Genomic DNA, 20,618 nt, shown 5'->3' on the forward strand with positions numbered 1-20,618 from the left:
AATGCCCTGTTAACTCCAACAAACCGTTGTCGATGGGCGCGCGAAAGGGAATTTTCAGGTAGTTTGCGACGTCCCTTTCAGGTAGTTTGAAGGGTCGATGTGGAGCGACCATTCGGGCGCCAGGTTCGCGGTGTTTGTGCGGTCGCTTGTAGCTGCGATTGGTCGGACTAGAAGATGACCCGGTGAGAGTGCGTAGAGAGGAGAAGGCCGAATGGAGTCTTCCAGGTTCCGACTCACTGGTGCCATCCGAGCTTCGTGCGTCGCAAGTTTTGACGCGTCTACCATCGCTCGCTCAGGGTTGGCTAGCCAACTTGGTTCCTGGTTGTCGGGCAGGTCGCGCGGATGCGCCGCTGGAGGTGAAACCACGCTGGAGTCTACACCAGCTGTGGATGACGGTTGTGTAGGCGACGGAAGCGGAAGGGAGGTCGCCGCCACCGTAGTGGGTGGCTCACCGGTGCCTGCGCGTAGGGTGATAGCAGCGGGCGAGGCGGCCGGTGGTCGGCGGGCGCCCGTGGTGTCGTTGGTCGCCGGTCCTCTCGTGGGAGGTGCGGCTGCCGCGCCGGAAGTGGAGAGCGGGGTGTCGGCGTTGGTGAGAGAGGACGTCGTCGTGCTGGGTGGCATGTAGGGTACCGTGTGTGGCGGCGTAGCGTGTGCAAGCCGTGCGGGTACCTCGTGTGCTGTAGGCGGTGGCGGGTCGTGTCGATAGCCGTAGCGCTCGAGCCCGGCAGCCCGAAGGTCGGCTGTACGTCTTGCCGTCGAAGGTGTGGCTGCCGCTGCCGCGCTAGCGGTGGAGTCTGCGATGGCGACACTCGTGGCAGGAAACGACGCCGATGGTGCAGAAGGTACGATATGCATCGGCGAAGCGCGCACGGACCGCGCGGGTACCTTATCTGCTGCAGGTCGAAAGCAGTCGTCCCCAAAGCCGTAGTGCGCGAGCACGGCAGCGCGAAGATCGTCGTAGGGGGTGTCGCTGGGCGGCGGCAGGGTGAGGACGCAGCGGAGCTCGAGTGGAAGCGCCTCCCAAAGGATTGAGTGCTTCAGAGGCTGTACACTGACGTGGTTGAGCAAGAGGGTAGCCTCGAACTTGAAGATCCATACTCTGACGTGGCATGCGTTGAACACCGGTATCGGCGGGTCCCCCAACGTCGCCATGTCGGTGTGCCGCTGGCCGGGTATCAGGCGCGGAACCTCCGGGTCACCACTTGTAGGAAGCAGACTCGGCTGGTGTGCGGTGGCCTCCTACATTTATTTTGGGAGCGGCGTGGACAAGCTGCCGCCCAGCTACTACGGTATCAAGAGTCAGCGCTACTCTTGATACCGGAGCCGCAATTACCTGTTTCACCGAAGCAGTGCTCACAACCCTTCGCCTGCAAATAATGAGAGATTCATGCATCACTGTAGATCAAGTAACATCATCTACCAAAACTTTGGGTCTCGTCAATCTAAAAGTACAAATCGGAAAAATCACCAAGGAAATAGAAGCGCACGTTCTGCAAGGAATGAAGAGCAATCTACTTCTTGGCTTAGACAGCGCCTGCCTCTTCAACTTGCTTCTAGACCTCGACACCCTGACCCTACGCCAAGGAAATTATGTCCTCCACTCTCAACGCCCACAAGTCCGTTACGCAGCTGACAAAAGCGCTTGTGTACAGGAACCTCAAGCTTCCGATTTGGGCCACCTGAATGAGACTCAGAGGTCTGCACTTAAGCAACTTCTCCACAAGTATGAGAACATTTTTTCCAAATTACAAACTGACATTGCGTGTATCAGTAGCGAGATGCATCGCATTCCCGTCACCAACGACGTCCCCATCCGCAGGGCTTCCTATCGATGCTCAGAAGCCGATAGCGTCGAAATGGACAGACAAGTCAGCGACCTTCTCAAGCAAGGCGTAATACGGCTGTCTACGTCTCCGTACGCTGCCCCGGCACTTCTGGCAGAGAAAAAGGGAGAAGGGCGCACACGTTTCTGCATAGATTACCGCAAGCTGAACGCAGTGACGGTGCCCGACTACCAACCCATCCCTCGCATTGACGACGTTCTAGACTCTCTCGGGAAATCGGCGTACTTTTCAACGTTAGACATCACGTCGGGTTACTGGCACGTCAAGATGCACCCGGAAAACATTCCGAAAACAGCCTTTGTTACACGTACCGGTCACTACGAATGGCTTGTTATGCCTTTCGGTCGCCGTAACGCCCCAGCCACTTTTGAGCGGGCTGTCAAGCCCATCCTAGCAAAACACCGTTTAGCGCACGTCACGAACTACTTCGATGATATTGTGGTGTATTCTAACACGTTTTCTGACCACCTGAAGCATCTCGACGCCGTTCTAAACGCTTTTAGAAGCGAATGCGTCAGGCTCAAAATGAAGAAATGTCAGTTCGCACAAACATCCATTGAGTACCTGGGACACAGGGTTTCAAATGGTGCAGTCACTCCGAAACGAAGCAACGTGGAGGCGATTTTGCGGTTTCCCACACCATCGCGCCCGAAAGAGCTGCAGCGTTTTCTCCGTACCGTAAATGTTTACCGTCGGTACATCACTCACTTCAGTGAAATTACCCATCCACTGACGTGCCTCCTCAGCAAAGACGCTACGTGGAAGTGAGACCCTGGCTGCCAACTGGCTTTCACTAAGCTGAAGAAATGTGTCACCGAAGAGCCGGTTCTTGCTATCTACGATGCCTCCAAACCTTGTGTGCTGTACTGTGATGCGTCCAGCAAAGGTATCGGCGCCGTTTTGAAGCAGGCTGATGAAGAAGGCCGGGAGCACCCAGATCTTGAATGCTTGGCCATTATCGACGCTATCGACAAATGGCATTGCTATCTACATGTAAAACCTTTTACGGTGGTCACCGATCACGCCGCGCTACAGTGGCTTAAAAACATCGAGTCCGCGAGGCCGTCTCTTTCGATGGTCCTTAAAACTCTCCATGTACGATGTAAACATCACGCACCAAAAGGGCGCTGAAAACATCGAAGCTGATGCACTATCGCGAAACCCGATTATTCAGCTTCTATCAGCTGACCAACTGCAAGAGCATCCCAACGACAAACCGCCTTGCAAGCACGTCATTGAGAACGGAATGGCCATAGTGACGCGCAGAGGGATTCGAAAAGTCTACGTTTCTGCTGCTCTGCGACCTTCACTTCTTCAGAAGCCTCATAATGCTTTTGGTCACGTTGGAGTCAAGAAGACATTGCGACTTCTGTCTCCACAATATTATTGGCCTGACATCATCACCGATGTCTCAAAATATATTCGCAACTGTGACACTTGCCAGCGCTGCAAAAAGACGAAAACCAAGCGTTTCGGATCTTTGGAGTCACTACCACCAGCTGAACAACCATTTGATCTTCTGGCCATGGACACCATCGGAGGTTTTGCGAACTACGGTTCTCCAAAAAGGTTAATTCACTTGGCCGTTGACCATGCCACTCGTTAAGTGTGGGCTTTTGCGCTCCAAAATGAGACCTGCGATGCGTACATTTCCTGCCTGAAGAGCATCTTCGTTGCTGGGAAGCCTCGGAAGTTCCTCTCCGACCGCGGAACAGGATTCACCGCAGGCAAATTCAAGCAGTTCCTGAAACACAACAACATTCATCAGCTTTTCACAAGTTCTCAACGCCCGCAGTGTAATGGCCTAAACGAGTGCACTAATCAGTCCATAGTTACTCGCCTGCGCTGCAAACTCAACGACGAACCGCGAAAACCATGGACACGCCTTCTTCCAGAGGTTGTCGATGAGTACAGCAAGACACCTCATGAATTCACCGGCTACCCACCATGTTTTCTCATGTATGGCACACCATCATACCCCTGCCTCCTCTCCAACACTGCCGAAACCCTGCAAGAAGCTCGCGCAAACGCTGTACGCAATTCCCTCGCGTATCACGAGAAGAATAAGCTCATCTACGACAAGAAGTTTCTTCCGTCAGAGCTCCAGGTGGGAGACTGTGTGTTATATGAGACACCCTGGCATCCCAACCGCGGGAAACTCTGTGCGATAATGGAAGGGCCGTATACTGTCCTACGCAAGATCTCTGCGGTAAACTACGAGATCGACCGCAGCGTGGCTCCACTAGGTCGTCAGACTGACATTGTCTATGTGGGGAGGCTAAGACGATATTATCCGCCTCTACAACAAACACTCTCTCGGGGGGAGGGGGAAGCGTGTGACGTCCCGCAGATGGATGGTGCAGGGCAGTTGGCCAGAAGGGGAAATTAGCCACCAAGAGACGGTGCGGTGCGATAGTGGTGGACGACTAAGAAGTTGTTAATAAAGGTGTTGGTTCGACGGACGCCATGTCATCTGCGTTACACACATATATATATATATATATATATATATATAGCGAATCAGAATAGGAAATGAGGGGCTCGTTGAAAATAAGACAGAAATAAGAATTGGCAGTCAAGAAGAACTCGGAAAGCAAAGGGGAGGATGTAGTAGCTCAAGATAAACAATTTGGAAAATAAGAAAGTGGAGAAAAAATGCCCGCCAGGTGAGATCCGTACCCACGACCTCCAGAATACCGGTCTGGTGCGATAACCACTACGCTACCGGCAGGGCTACTTTAGCCTCCACTTTCTGGGGTATTTATGTTCAGGTATTTTTGTTTCCTGCGCTTGGGGGTGGTAGCCAGCGCCACTCGGACTACTCGGGGTGAAGGGGACCTTCTTTTTAACCCCCGGGCCGTGACTCGAGCGTCTACGACATGTCGAGAGTGGTCGACCAGCGTTGAACCCTCTTAAGCTCCCTATGGCAGCAAGACTGCCAGAAGAGAGGCCCTCGCTATGCATGTAGCGAATCATAATAGGAAATGAGGGGCTCGTTGAAAATAAGACAGAAAAAAGAATTGGCAGTCAAGGAGACCTCGGAAAGCAAAGGGGAGGATGTAGTAGCTCAAGATAAAGAATTTTGAAAATAAGAAAGTGGAGAAAAAATGCCCGCCAGGTGGGATCATATATATATATATATATATATATATATATATATATATATATATATATATATATATATATATATTGTAGAACAGAGAGGTACGGGACGAGGAATTCCGTGAGAACACATATCAAAGTTGCAGTCCTTGTTGCCAGTGCTGTTTGGCGTTTTAACAGTGTTTTTATAGTGCCGAATGAGGTATGATTGCCTTTTTTTTTATGCAGGAATAAATAATTGAAAATTCAAGTCGAGAAAAAATGCGCCATTTTTTCCGGAAGCGGGAATCGAACCCACAACCTCCGCATAACGCGTGCGGTGCTCTACCATTGAGCTAGTTCCGCGGCGACTCCCCTCTCGACTATACCGTGGGGTTTTGTATTTACGACTGCTCAGAGCCCGGTCAACTAGCGCCGCCCCTCGACCACCGCGGGAAGACGTAGAACGTCTTTTTCCCAGCGGCCGCACGTAAGACGTGGTCGGAAGTCGGGGATAGCCAAAGGCATTTCAGACTGCTGAAGCCAGAACCCTCGTAATGCATTTTGTAGAACAGAGAGGTACGGGACGAGGGATTCCGTGAGAACACATATCAAAGTGGCAGTCCTTATTGCCAGTGCTGTTTGGCGTTTTAACAGTGTTTTTATAGTGCCGAATGAGGTATGATTGCCTTTTTTTTATGCAGGAATAAATAATTGAAAATTCAAGTCGAGAAAAAATGCGCCGTTTTTTCCGGAAGCGGGAATCGAACCCACAACCTCCGCATAATTATTTTTCAATTTTTCAACATAGTAGGCGGCTGCGACAAGTCAACCCTAGATCCACCCAACCTCCACGTTTCACAGAGATTTGGGAGAGAGCCTTGACCAGCTCCGGCCTGAAAGATCAGCAGCTCTTGATGGAAGCAGCTGCGACTCGGGCCCCTTGAATGAGGACGCCCCTCTTAAACTTCTTCTCGATTTAATTAAAGTTCATTTTCTATCTCTCTACGAGGGGTCATTACTACTGCTTGTGACTTCACTAAGCTATTATCTTTCCTAGAGCCCAAGAGCTGTCACCTGCCGCTGAACTAATATTATCAAGTTTCGATCTCCGGTGTTTCCATATGCCGTATACACGTCGTCGAATGAGTCAATACAGCCGTTCTTTCTTTCTAACTGGTTCGTTAGCAGATAAAAGATGAGCAGAAGAAACTCGCTCTAAACGCCACCTGCCACACTTGGGAGTCGGAGGTTGACGCCAACGCCGGACTGTTTTAGACTTCTAGCCCTGCTAATGATTTCGTGTTAAAGCTAAAGCGCCGTTGAAACAAGGGGTACATGAAAAGCGTAGCAGAACAAGCGATTTATTTCCAATTGAAAAAATACGGGTGCGTGTGCGCGTGCGGGCGTAGACATTTGATGGATCCAAAAAAAAGATGGCGGACGCGCAGGCAGAGAGACCGTCTGCTTCCCAGTAACTACCCGCCCGCCCGCCCGCCTGCCTGCCTGCCTGCCTGCCTGCCTGCCAGCAAGACGATTCCTGCGAGAATGAGTGATTTTGGGACGAGGGGCGGCCCGTCACGAGACGCCCGGGGGGAGGGGTGGGGCGGAGACGCAAAATGCCGCACCATGGCGACACTCGAGGGTACCAAAAAACGATTGTGGACGGATGGGTTGTCTGCCTAGTACGGGGCAATAGACAGCCGGCAGGGAGGCTGCCCATTGCCAGATGATTCTGGCGAGGATGCACCGAGGGAGGATGCGTAGGAGGCGCCGGGGCGCTAGCCCACTGCCCAGGAAGCTACATGTTTGCCTTCCACAAGGCTATGACGAGGATGCGTTATTTGGAGGCGATGTGCGGCCTGTCACTGGTCGGCGAAGGGAGTGGATCACAGGGCGGCACAGCGGCGGCTACTATAGAGTCGTGCTTTAGAGCGCAGCCCTTAAGCGCCCGCTCCTGTGGTTTCGCGTAGTCCCTCCGCTTTCCAGGTCACTCAAGACAGAGCGAGCAGGAAAGCGGAGGATGAAAGTATGATGAAAGTGTAAGGGGGAGGGCGGAATTCCGACACCGCGCACCGTCGTGCATTAGCTGATGACGCGATCACTTCCTGAAACACAGCAGCTATGCGACGTCGCCGAGAAGACTACAGTTCGCGCTGCACTCAAATTTCGCATTAGAGAGTCGTAATCGTCTGCCAATTTTTTTTGTTTCCTCAAGAAAGCAACTGCGGGGCATAGAACAGCAGTGTTACGAGCCAAGAATCAAAATTAAAATAACTTATAAAAGTGAACGAAACTAAATTAATAAAGATAAACTTGCAGCCTAAAAAGCAATGCTTTCACAGTCATACAAATACGCAGCCTTAAGTGTCCAAGCGAGTTCTTTGTTTCGCTTCAGTTAATGTTGTAATCGTGCACCTCCCATATAAAAAAACATTTTGCATTCATTGTACAGTTAAAGGAACCAGAGGACTGAAGGAGAACGACACCCTGAGGCTGGTACGCCTCCGGAGAGCCAAGTTGAATTAGCATGGGTTCCAGCCTACTCCTTGGTGGAGGGCAATGAGTTTGCCCACCGACAGGCCCGCGCATAAACGTACCGGGCAACGGCTGAGGAGGAGGCCAAAGGTGAACCTATGATGACCTACAGAGAGATAGTGCGGCACTATCGAGAGGATAGGCAGAAACTTCCTGCCCCGCACGCAGAACTCACACGGGAGCAGCAAGTACTGTATCGACAGATTCAGTCAGGTTCTTTCCCTCACCCTCGCTTACTGAATAGCATGTTACCAAATCAGTACGACAAGAACTGCCCGTTATGCAAGCAGCTCGGTACTCTTCGCCACATGATACGAGAGTGCGACGTCAGCCCAAAACACCCACCCCTGATCAGCAACTCTTCCACTAAGAACCCCACCCTTACCCCTAGCGAGCGATGGGAGATCTTGCTGCCCAGCCCCGCCTTGGAGGATCAGCTACGGCTGATTACCAGGGGCCAGGTGGCGAAGGCAGCATATGGAATCCTGTGAAGAGGGATCCACTCTCATCCAGCGCGTTTAGCGCTTACACGCTGTGCAATTAAAGTTATTCCTCCTCCTCCTCAACACTTTCGATCAACGTTTTCGCTCTTTTCTTCGCATCTGGAAGCACTGCGAAAGGTATTGCTATTGCCAGCACAGAGCAGCAGTCGGTGATTTGCTCATCACAGCAGTTACGCCTTCCGTTTCTGCTTCGCTTTTGTGGCTTTTTTTTTTAGTCGCAACATTAGGAAAGCTGGAAAATAGCCGCTACATCACTGTAAAGACGTCCTTCCAGCGGTAGAAGAATGCCAAGACCGGCAAAAAGAGAAAAATATTTCGAGAAATTTTCTAAGTTATCTGATGGGGACAGGGCAGTAATTTTTGCCTGAGGCACTTTGCGACCCCCTAATCTAAGTAGTGGGTGTGTTGGTTGACTACTTTCTGCAAGCATTCAAGATTTAGAAAAAAACTTTAAAAAAGTGTTGCAGGGTCGTTTTAATTTCACCATGAAAAAACATTTGCACAAGGAAACGTACATTATGCCTTTCGGTACGCTAGTAGGAAAATCTAAGGCCACTTGAAGGCGATAGAAGTGAGGAAAGGCAATATAGGTACTAAGGAAATAAAATCAACTGAAACTTTTACCGCACAGAGTAAAACTAGGGAGCAGGAAGCACTTTTTTTGCGCTGGGTGGACAATCACAGTGGTCAGCAGCACGACTGCGCATCTGGGAACTCTTTTCCGTTTAATAGGAAATGCGCTTGCTAGACGTGAGATATTGTGGAAGTTTGGGGGACGCATACTGCACGAGCGCTATACAACAAATAGTCACCTGAGCTGCGTAAAACGCTCCAAACTAATTGAAACTGTAAACTGGTTATACATTATTTCCCTTATATTTCAGACATCGCCAGCGCTGGCCCGTGGCCGAGTGGTCTCGAGCGCTAGGATTGATATTTTGCAAGGCGCAAGTTCAAAACCCCGATGCACTTTTTTTTGTGTGAGCTGATTTTTTTTTTCGTTTTTGGCCGCTGTTTTCTATACTGCGTTCATCATTTTTGGGTCGTAACGTTTACTGCTCCACGGGCAAGTTCACAGAACGCGCGCAGACTGACACTATACTCGGTTACAACTCAAGAACGGCACCACCTTATGTAGTGTATCACTCCGCCAAAGCGCCGGACCCGTGAGGTCAGTGCGCGCGCGTTTTGAAAGGGGTTTGCTATGAATGCGTGATATCGTCTGCCTTGTCTCACGCAGTTTGTTTGTCGTCACTGGAGTCGTTTATAAGCATATTAAGTCCAAAAAATCACGGGAACGGCTCACGTCATGTTCAAAATATTCCCAGTAACGCCCTACTTTCGCCGCGCGGAGAGACATCCGGCTACGGTGATAAGGCACAGAGGCAACTTCCGGTGCCGTTCTTAAGTTGTCAGCTAGTATAGAGACTTTTAGCTTACCGTTTCTGACGGTCCGTTCCGCTCCGATAGCTAGCGGGAGTGCAATTGCGCATGCGTGGCGCGCAAGGCCGCTAGCGGCGATGCCGGAGCGGGGCCCCGCTCCGCTAACCGGGGCCTCTTAGCAGACCGTCGCGGCAGCTTACGTTACCGTGCGGAATATCAACACGGCTGCCCCGCGATGCGAACGCGCTACCGCGTACTTCGTTTCTTTAGTTGAAACGCGAGGGACGAAATCGCAAAAGCTCTTCCGAATACGCAAAGGTGCCACACTCTTCAACGAGCTTTAGTACGGAAGCGAAAAACGTCGACCGAAGCAGCCGAAGCGCGGGGCTGCTTCTATGCAGCGCCGAGGAAGACAGCCTCGTCTTGGCTTTTCCAAAGTTCATCGGCTTCTTTAAATAATTTAGAACCATTATACCGTGTAAGCGACTACATTGTATTAAAAGGGTAAAACAAGGCACTAAGCAAGGTGCTTTACTTTACTTGGTCGACCAAATTCTAATCCGTATCTTTACTTTGCGATGACGTTGTGATTTGCACACGCACAGGGCATGACCAGTGGCGCGAATCATTCCCCGTCAAAGCAGATACGGTTATCGCTTAGCTAAAAGCCTTTCTGTCACTGACGCTGCGGTTGTGCTTAGCGGGCCGTCGGGAGCATAGCGGAGCATCAAAAACGGTCAGCTAAAACTCTCTACTGACACGCTAGCCAGATCTCGTTGGCGTGCTGTTGCCATAAGCACCGACTGCTTGCGGGCAGTGGGCACAGGCCAGAATCAGCAGAACCTTGGCCTGCTGCGAACACGCTTTTTACTATGCAGGCATGAGTGAGACATGCTCCAAATATGGGGGAAAACCGCCTGGCATTTGAGCGTCTGCGGTGACGCGGAGGGCGTTCATTCACTGCATAGGCCTCGGCTAGTGATTGCTACGATTCCAAGCCTTCCTGGGAGGCTTATCTTAGGTATTTTACAGCCGAAAACATGGCAGAAGCGCGGTACAACAATTACTGGGATGTCGAAAATGCCCATCAGATAACGTCGGATTTCATGCATCTTGTTTTACAGAACCGAAACCGAAACTTGTTAGAAGGCTAGCCGTGGGCATCGTCCAATCACGGTTCACCTCCTCCCGCCGTCACAGCGTTTAGTTGGTGCGGCCGCCGCAGACCGTGCATGGTATTTTTAATTCTTTCAGGCTATATAAAATAATTACCGACTTCTCAACCGGATAAACGATGAAAAGTGGGTTCATTTGAGCCAGTCGACGCAGTGCAAGTAAGAACGGGAGCTTGGCAAATTCACTTCAGTGTCCCTTTAATCGGTTGTGTTTGTTTCTGCCATTTCATGTTGTCAGACTATTCTGCAATACTCGAGGATTGATCATCCTGCTTCTTTGGATTGGGCGTTCTGTATTATTAGTGCAGCTTATATACCGTATTTACTCGATTATAAGCAGCCCCGTTTTTTACTATCGCGATGCCCAAAATTAGCGGGGGGCTCATATTCGAAAAACCAAAATCGCCCCCGTCCGCCTCATTTTTTGCAACCTAATCTCGACAATACAGGCGAAAGGATAAGGTTTTATCTCGACAGCGAGTAAACATAGGTAACAATAGCCAACCAACCGCTTACATCTGATACTCAGTCCCCGTCCCATCATTCGAGTCTGTTATGCCGCATGGCCCGCCGCTTTCAGTGTCCCCCAGCCAGTCGTCATATGTTCCGTAAGTGGTTTCTTAATACAAATTTCCCAAATTACTTGGCCACAACGCCACCTTAGGCCCGCTTCCACGCGTTTTTACCAGGATCTTTTGCCTGGATCTATGCCAGGATCTTCCGCGCTGCTTCCTGGCGTTCCGTCTGGCTGCTGCGTCCAGTCGTCTGAAGGCCGTCGAAAGGGCAGGGGTGCTGTGGTGGACGGCCTGCTTCTTGGCTCTGGTCGTGGCGGCCCAAAGCTTGAGTGCCTAATATCAGGCACCGGCTTTCCCCGGGTCACTTCGGTGTAGGTAGTGGCAGCTTCAGTGCAGGGGACAACTTATTTTAGGAGGGTGTTGTCGTCTGGTGTCTGCAACCGTTCCCTTAATTGTTGCCTGAAGACGGTTCAGTTGATCACTCTGCAGCATCTGGTGTCAAAGCGCCGGTACAGGGGGGACGGGCTGAGGAGGACCGTGAAATTGTCGGAGCCCCAGGTGTCGTTGGCCATCTCCCAGTAGTAAGTACATCGCTAGGACACCAGTGGGAGGTCAATGCACGTCTGACAGGCTCGGTGGACACAGGTGGGGTGCCAGTGTTGATTATCAGCAGTCCTGCAGCGACCGACGCGTCTAGGATGTCCCAACCCCGTGTGGTGCTCCGACGGTTTCCCCTGTGCCGGTGGTGGGCGTTGAAGTCAGCGCAGATAAGGCAGTCACGACCCAGGCGGCTCTGCAATCGGCATAGCTGGCCGTCGTCCGAAGGTTCTCCTCGGTTGATGTAAATGCTGACCACCGAGGTGCCTGTGCCACCCATACGTACTCCAACGCCGACGCACTCGATAGGGCCACCAGCAGATTCACCCAAGTTCAGAGCCAGGCTTGATAGGTCCCGTCTCATGTACAAGGCCGCCCATGACTTTCCCTGTGGGTGACTCAGATCCAGGCAGGAGGTCAGGCTCCAGTACTCTAGCTCGCACGAAGCGCGGCTGATGTACCTTACGTAGCCAGGAACCAGGGTGGCTCCCTCTTCACCATAACCTCGTGCAGGGTTAGTACTTCGAAGTCAGGCCCCAGGAGGCGGTCCGCCACCTCTGCACTGCGTCTCCGCAGTGAGTGAACGTTCCACTGGAGAACGTGTGGTGCTGGTCCGTTCTAGCTGGCCATGTGTGAGGAAAGAGCAGCCAGGGTCTGTATGGGGGCTCGGGAGGACTGCAGGAGGATGGGTTGGGAACCTGGTTGAGAAGAGGTAGGTAGGCGGAGCGAAGTCTGGAGGGCCACTCGTGAAAGAGGCTGTGTAGCCCGCACCAGATCTCTCATCACCCGTCGTGCATGCTGCCAACGGGGGTCATTGACAGAGAGGGAGCCACGGCAGTTTGTGCAGGTGGGCGCTCTGACACCGCAGTCGACGCGGCCCCCCACAGCGCGTGCACCTCGCGGGGCCTGGGCAGGAGGCCGTCGCAAGGTCGAGCAGCCCGCAACGTCTGCACTGCAGTGGCCGAGGGCGACAAGCTCTCACCCGGACTACCTCTTGAAGAGCCTCACTTGCTGTGGAGGGGACGGCCCCGCAGAGTGCAGGCAAAGGTCACCCTGTCTGGCTCTCCTGGCGGAGATCAAGGGAACTTTCGTCTCGATCCCAGCAAGGAGATAAGCTGTGGAGATGTTCATATCTACGCCGTAGATGAACCCGCGGCTAAAGTTGCGGCCGATGAGTTCTCGGGCGCGGACTGAGAAACCACACAGCGAGGTCACATCCAAGAGTCTTGCGAGGAACTCCGGAGAGGCGGCGTCGGCGGCCAACACATTTCGCTGCACGTTCCCCCGCACCTCGAGCACTCCCGGTATCGCTCCCAGTTGACGCGAAATCACGTCTGGGGATGCAGAGAGCAAAGAGGCAATTCCCGCAGGGCGGAACAAGACAGTCCCAGCAGTTTCGCTGGCGGTAACAAAAGCAGTGTCCGCCCTTGACGGCGCCGCCGTCGCTTGCTCTGAATCTGCCAGGGGCCTGCCGCTGTGTCGTCTTCCTGTGGATCTACGGCGAGGGATTGGGGCGTTCGAGCCAGTTGGATGTGGACGGCGCCAGGCATGCGCGCAGCCATGTTACTTCCTTTCTGTCGTGCAGGGCGCGGTTCAGTGCCATCGACAACTGGCAGCACTTACGCATGGTTCCAGCATGCTCGGGGGGAGCAGCGGCGGCCCGTGCCGCTGTTCTACACAACGTCTCAGCTCAACGTCTCAACACACGAAATGCAACGTAAGCAGGCTCACAAGAACAACACATACACAACGGATGCCGCCGGTGACACATCCATTTCTGAAAATACCAATGACCGGCGCCGTGGGGAATGTTAGGGCAGTTCACAAGTTCACAGAAGTTCTAGGAGCGCGGTGTCTTATATATGTATGAAGTGAAGCGCGCGTTACAATATGCATGTTTTCATACCTCCCAGGATGTTCTGATAGGAGCAGTGTATCACCTTATCATCAATCGAACAAAATGCACGCCTGCGATCACTAATGTTCTAGAAGTGATTCGATGGCTCTTGAAGCATTAACGCCGAAAAATAAATGCTCGCAAGGCAATCACCGCGGCGTTTGATTCGCTGATGACAGTCTGCAAACGTTAATTCGTTGAGTGCTTCTACGCCGCTTGTATTTTGTTTGATTTTTTTGTGGAGCATACGTTTACTCCAATAACCGTTGTTCATTCAAGAACCGTGCGTCGCACTTGGCTGCGTGACAATATCATTAAAAGGACGATTTATTGTTGATGCAGCCTTAACACGATACAAAAGTACCATCTTCGTACGCTGGTGCTCTTAGCATTACTGATCACTTTCATCAAAAATATTTTAAAAGTGGCTTGTCTGCAAAGCACCACCAGACACAAGACCTACCACAAGATCTAACACTGGGTCTAGCATCTTAAAGATGCTAGACCCAGTGTTAGATTTAAGGGTAGGCATTGTTTTCGAGGCAAACCCATACATGGCCCTTACGTAGTCTATGCTGCACAGGACGTATATAAACTCTTAAACGCGTAAAAGGCATGCTTTAAGTGTGCCGTAAGACTGGCGGGAGAAAACTTTTAAGATATTTAAAATCTTCATTCCTTTCAAGATTAAGATGCAGGATGAATGTAAACGTTATCATCGAAAACTACACCAAAAAACTTGCGTTCTCGTTTGCAGGTATGTCAAGAACCTCAAGCTGTATTTTGGGTTACAGATGGATCCAATGCTGCATCGAGAAGGGAACACAAGTGATGTTCTGCAGAATGAGGTAAAAACCATTTTAGTCTGCCCAATCGGCTATTCTTGTCGCAGCAACTTGGAACTGCCGTTCAAGATAAATGGATTACATGACCTGAAGTGGTCGTCTACGTAGATGGAATAAAAAGTCGGTGGTGGCAGTGCTCTCCCTAACGTATTCATTTTGCAATTAAAAGTGTGCAGCTAAGCACTGGACCCCGGGGCACACCATTTTCCTGTGTATATATCTTAGATGATGCTGCACCAGCCCTTGCACGAGATGTTCCCTCGGACAGGCAGTTTTCCAGAGTTCTGCACAGGTTTCCACAAATGGCAAGAAAAGTTTTGAAGAGAAGTTGCGCTGGTATGCACAAAGAGACGTACACAGGAAAAAAGGTATACTTTGACAAGAAGATGGAGGAAACGTACACTTTCCCTTCATAAGCATATAGCAGCAAACAGTCCAACATAAAGCCAAAAGATTGCAGGTCACGCAGGACGCCATATTGCCAAGCTGTGTCATAGGCATTGTCGGTTCTAAAGAATACGAACATACAATGTTGCTTGTGGGAAAAAGTAGGTTTAACATATGATTTACCATCTACAAAATTTTAGTTGATGTATCCAACAGAAAGCCTGCCTGACAGCTATTGAAGACTCCATAATATTAAAAAAAGTAGATTAGTCGTCTATTGATCACCTTTTCAACCAGCTGGCTGAAGCAGCTTGTCAAAGCAATCGGGCGGTGGCTTGTAGCAGAACAATCAAATGCATAGATAGCATCGCAGTCTTTCAATGCTCTTTGACGGATTCTGGTAGCATTTACGTGGTAGCAGTACGACTGTTTTTCTTATGCTATACCTGATAAAAAAAGTACCGCCCTTGTATTTGAACACGTCCCCTGCTAATGTACGGAAGTGACTCGCCGGCACGCAGGCCAAACTCCAGGGGTTTAACGTTGAGGGTGATGGGCGATTCCAGAGGAAGATGAGGAAAACTATTAATCCAGAGAATGCCAGCACGAAACGCGCTGGATGAGAGTGGCTCCCTCTTCACGGGATTCTATATGCTGCCTTTACCACCTAGCCCCTTGTCACCAGCCGTAGCTCATTCTTCAAGGCGGGAATGCACAGCAAGGGGTAAGGGTGAGGTTCTTAGGGGAGCAAATTCGGATGGGCAGTGGGTGCTTTGGGCTGATGTCGCACTCCCCTATCATGTGGCGAGGAGTACCGAGCTGTTTACATAATGGGTAGGTATTGTCGTAATGACTGGGAAACGTGCCATTCAGTGAGAGAAAGATTGCGATTTCAACAACAACAAAAAAAGCGAGAGAAAGTATACTCCACACACAACATGGCCCTTGGTGGTTTCTTTAAATAGTTCCTAGGACAACATAAAGGTTGGGTGGGAAAGTAGCTGGTAAATCATCACTACACTGTCTGTTTTTTAAATCTGGCCTAATTGCTTACCTTTGTCTTTAAAATTGCGCAAATGTTATTCGGAAAGCAGTATTTCCAATGCACCAAAACTGTATTTATTTTGTGAGGTTGCTTAAAGCAGCAAACATTTTTTTACGCTTCGGTAAGGATTTACCTCACCGAACCAGTTATAAAGCTAACCTGCTCCCGAACCGGCTCGGGTTGTAATTTAGTCTAACCGGAACTGAACCGGAACGAAATTATTTCTCCCGAACCGGGACCATAGCCGAACCGGTAGTTTTTTTCGGTTCGACACACTGATACATTCAAAAGTATGGATGAGCGAAGATGTAAAGTAGGAAACGCGCGACATTAATCTTAAACTGTGCAAGTGAAGGGAAGCACATGCTCTCTTTACGTAGCCTGGTCATAATGAAAGATATGCTCAGGGGTGAACAAATCAAACATCGCGTACTCCACTTACATCGACGCCTACGAGGCTGTCCTGGCCATCTTGTCACCTCAAGATCAGCATCAGTTGATGCTAGGGCCCTGGACTTTGCGTTCTACCCTTAGAGCCTAGGCACCTTCACTGTATGCTCTGTACCCAAACTTTCATTAAGTCTTACTAAAACGTATCTCTCTCTCACTATCTGTCAATGCGTGTGTGTTTGATTAAAACACAAAGCGTTCAGTCGGGCCACGATGCCAGAGGATGAACACTTTGAAACACTGACACTGTCACCTTCTTGCTCAAATTGACACACAAACGCAGCCGTCATCTTTCGCGCCCACATCTTAAGCCACAAAAGCGTAAATGGACTCTGCCTTCCCTGTACTGCTGTGATCAAAAATCTTTGCAGCTACTTTATCTCTCGTCGCTGAACTGCAGTTCTTGGAAAGCATAAATGGTAAATGCACCAACTTCAATTCAAAACGCGTCCTCCGCGCCTAAATAAGGCTATCGCTTCATACGTCTTGATACCGAAACTTACATGTCACCTGCCACTTTTACTTGACGTGGCATGCGCTTTCCAAAGGCTTTTACGCACACACTTCAAGGACATGAGGTTTTAGTAGTATACAAGCAGAGGACATCGCAGACATTATTCTGAGCATTTCGTTTCTTCCTGCAGTCTTCGTTCCACCAGAGCCTCCGAAGATTACGTACGGTACCGAATGTATGGGGAATAGAAACTCTAGCAGCATAAGTATATGTGCCGTGATGAGGGTGCATGCTTCGTTAATGCCTAAATGTGTTATTGATGTGTAGGAAAGTTGAGACTTATCTTTGCACTTAGCCCGGTCGGTACCAGGTTCCCTAAACTTTTTTTGTGAAATAGAACTCTGGGGGTATTTTCAAGGCATTTCAGAGTGATTGGAAAGTGGTTTCGTGTCGACCTCCCATTCGATGGACCAAAAAGAACAGCAGAGCCTATTCCCAGATCAATGTTTGAGCATGTGTGGTGTGTAGTACTGTAGCAGGTTGGCTTTTTTTTATTAAAGACACAAGCTTCGGATGAGAAGAGGAATTTTTCAATCGAGCAGCCCCGAGCGCCTGTGAGTTAAGATCGCCATACTGGGCTGTACGCATTCAGGTCACCTACTAGTAAAAGCGGGTTCGGCAGCCATCTATAAGAGACTAAAATTCGGAGCTGGACCGAAGGTAGTCACGAGGAATGTATAGTGAGGAAATTGTTGTTAAGCTTTCGAAATTAATTGCCCGGACAGCTTCCCCTTCTAAGTGGTCCGCCACTAAAGCAATTGGCAAGGGACTGCTTTTTCCGTCACTGTATACGCCACCACAGCAGTGATTGCCGCTGTCTTGGTCTCTCCTGAATGCGGAGTGCTGGTACAGGAAGCTCATGTGCTTAGGATTTAAGTGTGTCTTTTCTAAACAGCAAGGTTGGTTGAGTTTTGCGTAGGATTTAATACGTAATCACAAGGTGAACATGACGTCAAGGGAGCATGGTGCAATGATCCCAACGTCCAAGGAGAAAGACATTGTGCTTGGCGCATAGCCTGGGCGCGTGCTCCGATGGGCAACGCCTTGTAAATACATCGCAGAACAATCATAGCACGAAGTGTGCCTCCGCGTGCCAAAGACAGGCTTAAGGGGACCCTGAAACACTTTTCTCAATTTTTTATGAAATCTCAAATGCTTGAATATCGTAGTCACCCAACACACGCAGGACTTAGATCAGGGCGTCGCAAAGTACCTCAGCCAAAATTTACTGTTCTATGCCCATCAGATAACTTTTAAACTCGCTCAAAAGGTTTTTTACTCTTTCCCGGTCTTCACGTTCTTCGACGGCTCGAATTACGTCAGTACGTCCATTTAGTGGCTGTTGGCCGGTTTTCCTTCAGTTGCAGCAATGAACGCTTTTCGATAGCAACTTTAATAAAAGGGCCACATAAAAAAGCAGGAATGGAAGGTGTATCTGGTGCGACGAGCAAATCACCCACTGCAGCTCCGTTCGGGCGATAACTATAGCTTTTGCAGTGGTTCCAGACGTGAAGGAAAGATTGACAGCACTTATCAAAAGTGTTGCAAGGTCCCTTTAAGGACAATAGGCTGCTAATTATAAGCTGACGCGGATTTGTGCGCGTTAGCTGGCGTGCATTATACCTGTGGTCTTGGATGATGAATGGCGCGATGGGCGCATGTACTGAGGCGATAAGAGCATATCTGTACAGCTAATGCATTGCAAAAGAAACATTTTCTCGCTCGGCTTCACCGAGAACAAGATATCTCTTGGCCATTCGACTTGCGTTTTTTCATCCTAGTCCAGAAGAAATTTTAATTTTGTGAGCTCCGTCTGATTATGAGCTCTCATAATGATCCATTCATAATTTTCACACAGCCGACAGTGATGACATTCGTTTCGCTGCTATAGACAGAATCCAGCTGAATCCACGGCTTTTAAATTCATGCCCCTGCTCCCCAAAGCAATAATTGAATTCAGCTGTTCAAGCTTACGTGGAAGGGTCGGAGTTTTGCAGTATAGACAACTGTCGTTACCATCAAGTAAGGAGGCGTCAAACACACGAACTGCAGTCACCTCGAAGTGGAAGATCTGTTTTCACATATACTACTATGTATGCTGACGGGATCTTCTGCAACTGGCTTTGAAGCGGATGGCGCATTAGTGAACACCTGCCCCCTGATCCATTCTTGATAGACACGTTGTAACCTTACTGTTTTATGACTTGCCAACAAAAGCCGCCAAGACTTGCAACCCTTGTTGTGGAAACCTGCTGATTCTATAACACAATAACGGCAGCGGCAGGGCTCTTGTTGAAAAAGCAGGAAGCAATGTGCTAGAAGCAATATTCACAATGGTTCTTCATTTATTTTCTAAGAGAACAGTAGTCGCCGACGCGCGCACCAAAACGATAAAGAATACTCCTGTGTTGCTTTCGTGTTTAGCGCTTGTGCTTGAAGATAAGTGAACTGCAGAATGTTTTGTTTCAGACGAGGCACAGGAAAGCTTCTTTAAAAATGTTTTAATGGCCTGTATGCGCTTATTCAGCCTGCGGTGCGGACGAAAAAAGATGGACTTTACAACTAACCTCCCAAACACATTTCAAGTGAAAGAGTGCACAATTTTATAACAATCTAACATCTCACCTTCTGTTGGAGGATAACAAGTAGATCCTCCTTATATTATTTCGATTTAGATTCGTTTCATGTACAACCAGAAAATAAATAAAACGTAGTGCTGACACTATTGCCGCTACCATGCCTTCAGGATTGTCTATTTATATTTTGTTAACCAGTCGGTGCCTGCGCCGGGAAACATTATGCTGTGTTTTGAGCGGAGCATATTTTCCTTCTCCTTCATTTGCCGTACAAACCATCTTGTTTTAAAAAGAATGGACCCTGCTTTACCATACCCATCTTAGGCCGATCTCGATTCTTCCACAACATTCTCTATCGAGTTCGGCGTTTGTAAATGTTCGGATGATGATGATGATGATGAACAAACGTTTATTATAGAGCAAAGGGTTGGGTAAGGGTGTCCAAGAGGCCGTGAGAGGACGCCGCCGTCACCGCCCGGTCGACCAGCATAGCTTGATCTTCACGGTCCGAGCTGGTCGGCCGAGCTGGACGGGAAGGGGTGGGGGTCAGGCGGGGAGAGAGGAGTAGAGTGCGGGCATTCAATGACAAGATGGAAAGTGTCTAGTGGGGTATTACATGGTTGACAGGTTTTCGGGTAGAGCGTTGGAATAATGTGGCGAATTCGTGTACAGTTGTAATAGGTATCTGTGCGTAGGCGTCGCCAAGTGTATGCTTGGGCGTGCGTGAGGGAGGGGGGCGGCGGAGGATATTTGTATCGAAGGTGCCTGTACTGGGTGAGAATCGCTTCAGAGGTCAAAGGCTCGGTGGTGATGTCTCCCCTGGCTGCCGATTCGGATGCGGAGGATACCCGTTTGTGGATCTCGCGGGCTACAGCATGGGCTGCTTCATCCCCGGCAGGCCGGTGTGAGCAGGGGTTCATATTATTGTGATGAATAGTTGAGGGGTAAGCTTTTGCAGAAGGAGAATAGCTGCGACAGGAGCTTGTCCACGACGGTAGCATAGGCACGCCTGGAGAGAGCGCGTAACAATCGTGAGGGGGTGTTGACTGCGGTGCGTGGTAGCGGCGTGAGCTATTGCAATCGATTCAGCGGTAGTGGAGGAGATTACACGATACGTGGCAGCAGTGATGGTGGGTGGCGAGTTGGGCGAGTTGGTGTACTTGCATCTTAGGGAACAGCGCGAACTAACAGGGACACAATAAAAAAGAAGTGGACAGGACTAGCGCTGACTTTCAACTCGATTTATTGGAAAAGACGTAATTACTTAT

General features: G+C 49.9%; 1 protein-coding gene across 1 annotated transcript in view; it reads right to left on the reverse strand.

The window, feature by feature from the left end:
* Positions 1–19,043, reverse strand: part of LOC144161870 (uncharacterized) — a 212,942-nt gene extending 193,899 nt beyond the window's left edge. Inside the window, exon 1 of the mRNA XM_077692447.1 lies at positions 18,749–19,043. The gene's annotated coding sequence lies outside the window, so the exon portion shown is untranslated. The remainder of the gene's footprint in view (positions 1–18,748) is intronic.
* Between the last annotated feature and the right edge of the window lie 1,575 nt (positions 19,044–20,618).

The sequence above is a fragment of the Haemaphysalis longicornis genome, unplaced genomic scaffold, assembly GCF_048455015.1.
Source record: "Haemaphysalis longicornis isolate Haplotype H1 unplaced genomic scaffold, Haemaphysalis longicornis Haplotype H1 scaffold_12, whole genome shotgun sequence".
NCBI classification, from domain to species: Eukaryota; Metazoa; Arthropoda; class Arachnida; order Ixodida; family Ixodidae; genus Haemaphysalis; species Haemaphysalis longicornis.